This window comes from Gossypium hirsutum, chromosome A08, assembly GCF_007990345.1.
Source record: "Gossypium hirsutum isolate 1008001.06 chromosome A08, Gossypium_hirsutum_v2.1, whole genome shotgun sequence".
NCBI classification, from domain to species: domain Eukaryota; kingdom Viridiplantae; phylum Streptophyta; class Magnoliopsida; order Malvales; family Malvaceae; genus Gossypium; species Gossypium hirsutum.
In genome coordinates this window covers 66,779,424-66,785,106 of record NC_053431.1, presented here as the reverse complement: position 1 = coordinate 66,785,106, position 5,683 = coordinate 66,779,424, and the positions used below count along the sequence as shown (strand labels likewise).

Below are 5,683 nucleotides of genomic sequence, written 5' to 3'. Positions count from 1 at the left end.
TGCCCTAAATTCTTCAGCACCTTGTTTTCGAAGTCTATCAATAGATGTGCTAGCAAATCCCATGAAATCCATATGTTGAGCTATCACAGATGTGGGTTGAGGATTTGGGGGAGGTGGGGGAGGTTGAGCATTCGGGTTCATTCGAACGAACTCCGTATACCATGTATTCATCATGTGGAGGAAAGCCTTTTTGCCTCTTTCCCCTCTATTGACAGTTTCGGGCCTACTTTCAAATGGCACCGCTCCTTTCGCTGGAGCAGGCGCGTTACTTTCTACGTCATTCGCCACTGCCTGTCGAGATCCATTTTCTATATGAAAACACATTTTAATATTGTCAACAGTCGTCACACTATCATTATTTATATGTATATATACGTATGACAAGAATAGCTAGACTTAAATACGCTAGGTTAGTCTGAGAATCGACTAAATCATAGCTCTGATACCACTAAATGTAACACCCCTTACCCGTATCTGATGCTGGGACAGGGTTCAAGGCGTTACCGGACTTAAACATTCACAAACATGCACAATCAGGTTAAAAAATTTCATTCCAAATTAAAACCGATCAAAAAAGATCATATTATCCTTATTATGAACCTACGAGGTCCAAAACGTACATTAAAAGCAATCTGGAACTAAATCAAGAACTTAAGAAAAACTCTAAGAAAAATTCTAGGTTTAAGCCTCACACTCCCATGTGGAGGTAATGCACACGCCTGTGTGCTTTGGGACACGCCCGTGTCCCATACCCGTGTGGAATTTTTAGAATTTATTTTTCATTTCGAACATACAAGGGTTTTCACACGGCTGAGCACACGCCTATGTCCCTGGCTCGTGCCCCTCACACGGCCTAGACACGCCCGTGTCATTGCCCGTGTCCAAAAACCTAGACATTTTGTTTATGACGTCAGCGTTCACTTAGGGGCATACGGCCAAGGCACATGCTCTTGCGCTAGGCCGTGTCCTCCACACGGCTAAGACACATGGCCGTGTCTCTACCCGTTCATTTACTACCATGCATACTGACTTAGAAATTTTAGATGCAGGGGACACATGACCATTCAACGTGCCCATGGGGTGGCCCGTGTGTCACACACAGTCTAGACACACGCCCGTGTGTCTACCCATGTGGACCACTTAAAGGCTATTTTCCAATCCAATAGTCACCCACAACCACTCATACATTCAAACATACTTTATAACATGCAACATGACATATTCAAACACTCAAATATTCCCCACCATGGCACTCTCACATCTTCATTTGTTGTACCATTTAAAGGCATTGCACACCAATTTCATGCATTATTAAACTTGTTACCATAACTTCAAATTACGCATTAATGCATATAGTCATTTTGAGCCATTAGGTCTTCCCTGATCCTTTAGCACCCAATTTATACTTTACCAGACATTTATCGATCAACAACATATCCTACCATCAAAACACTAGCGCATGCATGCATGGGTAATTAGATTACAACCCCAAATGATCAAATATGATCCATATCACATGGCCATTACAAAATGAATCATCATTATCATAGGCTTTCACAATTTGGCCAAATAGCATGACACATATCACAAAATGACCAAGTTTCCTATACATGCCATACTCAAAATAATAATTTCACTATACCCAAAAGTCTTTTGATAGTGTGATCGAATACTCCAACAGCTTCTAATCCCCGAGCTAGCTTGGCGGAATAACAAATGATGAAAAGAGAGGGGAGCAAGCATTAAAGCTTAGTAAGTCCACATACAAATAATATGAAATGGTAGTAAGGAATCAACATGCAGAAACATAGCAACATATACATAAAGATTATTCATCATTCAAACCTTTCCACTTACTCATCATACGTACATATAAACTTACTCGTCGTCAATTGTAAACTAAAAAATATATAGGATTTTTCATATATAAATTATCACCTTTTTACTTAAACTTCTTGTTAAAATCAAGTAATTGTTTAATAAATTAATGAAATATGTGAAAATATGAAAATAGGACATAGAAATTATTAAAATGTGATTTTATTCTTTATTATATAGTTTTCATGCATAAAATGGCTTTTTTATATTAAATTGAGCATATTATATTTTTATAACATAAAGTGGGCCATGAATGATTAAATTAAATAATAAAATATAAAATTACATTTAATAATTAATTTTAAAATATTTCATTAATAATTTGGGTTTTAATTAATTTAATTAAGTTGTTAAAATTTAATTCTTTGGTCTCTAACTTATTGATTTATTTTTGGACAGGTCTGAAAGCTTTAATTTGATTACAAAACCATCCAAATGGAGGGCCAAGTCAACCCAAAATTCAGCTGAATATGAAGGTTCATAAACCATCTTTTAGTTTAATTACACAAGGTCCTTAAAGAGTTGAAGAAATCAGAGATTTGCCAGAAGATTTGCTGGTGACCGAGTCTTAGTCCTAAGTTGTTGTGGCACTCAAATTGACCAAGAATCTAGCAAAATCAGCCACATTCCCTCAATTCATGGCTGGCCACCCTTGGAAGGAGTTTTAAAAGATGGACACTTATATTTTTAGCAAACTAGCTCCCATGCCTCATCTATAAATAAGAGCCCCTTTCTCACTTTTTCAATCATCCTTCATTCCTAATTCATCCCTCATTCATTCATCATTCTCTCCTCTCTCAATTCTCTTAGCTTTCTTAGCCCTCACACCTATCATCATCTTTGCATAAATATTTTGAGCAAATTAGCCTCTTAAAGAACCCTTGGTCAGCCACCTCGAAGAGCCATCAGCAAAGGAGCAAAGTGAAGAAACAAAGGAGCCCTCAGCAGTCAGAGTCTTGGGTGACAACCACTCTGAATTCTGTTTAATCTTTCTTACTTTAATTTAATTCAAGAATGTTTGCTATGTGTTCTTTACAACAATGATAGCTTAATTTTATCTAAGCTAGGATGATTGCTTTAGTTTAATAATAATTATTTGATTCATGCTTATAATATTTGTGCCTCAATCAATCACGTTTTCAATTAAAATCAAGTTTGTATTTCGTTCATACGTGATTGAAATGCACCTGAATTAGCTGAGCGATCCTAACTAGACGACGGCTAATGGATACATTATTGAAATGTGTATGCTCAATTTAGATCCTAACCCGATTAAATTGCAGGTTGCATAACATCCCTAACCAGGCTATGTTATCTGCATAGTTTTTAGATTTGTGTGATTAAACTATTTCAAACCTAACTCGTCCCTATTACCTCGCACGAATACTAAGAAACCCTTAGTAAATAAGGATCAGTAAAATGCGTATTTACTAAGTAAAGGATTCCGAAAGGACCTAACGTGGTTTCCAAACTCATGAAAGATCGAGTTGCCATGGAATGTTTTTCCGAATATTGATAAGCATGTTGATAATAATTTGAGTTTAATTAAAGTAATTGTCGTAGCTTATTTATGTTATAATTGTTGCTTATTGCGTTAATTCTGCTAAAATCTATCTCATTCATATAGTTTGCGTACTTAGGATAAATTGCATTAGGGATCATTGCATTTAGTTTCATATACTTAATTTTTCATCACTTCTCAATTATATTGTTTTTATTTATCAAATTGTTAATACACTTTTACAAATTAAGCGACTTAGCACAAATACAATCTCTGTGGAGATGATAACTCGATACTTACTTATTACTTGATAACGACGGTGTGCACTTGCACAAACTCGGGCGTTACAAGTTTTTGGCGCCGTTGCCGGGGATTGTCAACGGTTGCCATAGTCATTTTTTATGAAATTATTTATTTTCAATTTAGTTATTTCTAACAGTACTAACTTATTCTTTTTAATTTTGTAATTTTCTTTCCAGGTGTTTATGAGCATAGATCGGATTATCGATTTACTCCCAGTAGACCCTGAAATTGAACGAACTTTTAGACAAAAAAGATGTAAACGAATAGCTCAAGGACAGAACAAGATGGACCTTGGAAATCAAAATCAGAACTAAGGTAATGAAGCCGAACATGTACGAAATCCTATCCTCATTGCTGATGATAGGGATCGATGCATCAGACAATGTGCTGTGCCACTTTTCAGTAAGTTAAATCCAGGAATCAGAAGGCCAGATATTGAGGCAACCTAATTCGAATTGAAACCAGTGATGTTTCAAATGCTACAAATGGTGGGCCAATTTAGTGGTATGCCCATGAAAGATCCACATCTCCACCTTCGATTGTGTATGGAGGTGAGTGACTCATTCAAGATAGCCGGTGTGACTGAAGATGTGTTGAGGTTGAAGTTGTTTTCGTACTTGTTACGAGATCGAGCACGAGCATGGCTCAATTCATTGCCAGTAAGTTCTATATCTACATGACAAGAATTAGCAGAGAGATTTTTGGTTAAGTATTTTTCGCCTACCAAAAAATGCTTTGTTGAGGAACGGGATCACAACTTTCCAACAATTAGATGACGAGTCTTTGTATGAGGCTTGGGAGCAATTCAAGGAGTTACTTCGTAAGTTTCCTCATCATGGGATTCCTCATTATATCCAGTTGGAGACATTCTATAATGGTCTCAATGCACATACAAGATTGATGGTCGATGCTTTTGCGAATGGTACAATTTTGTCTAAGTCTTATAATGAGGCTTATGAAATTATCGAGAGGATCGTGAGCAACAACTATCAATGGCCAACAAATCGAACAGCTTCAGGAAGACGTGTACCTGGAGTTCATAAAGTTGATGCTCTCACTTCGTTATCAGCTTAGGTATCGTCTATTTCCTCTATGTTAAAGCAGTTTACTGCTAACGGTGCTAATAATTTTGCAGCTTAGCCACCAAGCCCGTTTGAAGTAGTTTCCTGTGTGTACTGTGGGGTAGGTCATTCTTTTGAGAATTGTCCATTGAATCGTTAGTCAGTATACTATGTGGGGAACCAAATCAAAATAGGAGTGGATAAGGAACCCAGTCCAACTTCTATAATCCTTCATGGCGTAATCACCCCAACTTTTCTTGGAGCAACAAAGGAAATGGACCAAACAGCAACGTTATGCAGCATAGACACAACCAATTCCAGGGGTTTAATCAGCAAGTTCCAAAACCACCTCAAGCTGAATCATCAAATAGTTTGGAGAACTTGATGAAAACATACATGACGAAGAATGACACTTTGTTTTAGAGTCAAGTAGCAACACTGAAAAATTTGGAAAACCAAATGGGTCAGTTAGCTACAGAGCTTCGTAATAGACCACAAGGAACCTTGCTAAGCAATACTGAGAATCTAAGAAATTTGGGAAAAGAACATATCAAGGCAGTGGCATTGCGAAGTGGTAAAATTCTGGAACCCCGATTGATTGATGTTGAGGACGAGCCTGTTGAAAAGGGGGAAAGTCAACCAGCTATTGAAGTCCCTACACCAAAAGAGTCAAAATCTACAAAGGCTGACAAGGTAAATCCTAACTTAGTGAATTCAGATACTTTAATATCTTCTTTGGATGCAGATTTACCTACTTAAAAGAGTTGACCGGTTCAACCAAAAGTTCCATCACCTTCATATCCATAAAGATTGCAGCAGCACAAGCAGAAATAGGAGGTGCAATTCAAGAAGTTTTTGGATGTTCTGAAGCAATTACACATCAATATTCCATTGGTGAGGCTTTAGAACAAATGCCAAATTATGTGAAGTTTATAGAGGA

The 5,683-nt window shown here is 37.1% G+C and overlaps 1 pseudogene; it reads right to left on the bottom strand.

Moving 5' to 3' along the window:
- Positions 1 to 4,423: 4,423 nt before the first annotated feature.
- LOC121205319 (uncharacterized) lies at positions 4,424 to 4,519 on the bottom strand (annotated as a pseudogene).
- Between the last annotated feature and the right edge of the window lie 1,164 nt (positions 4,520 to 5,683).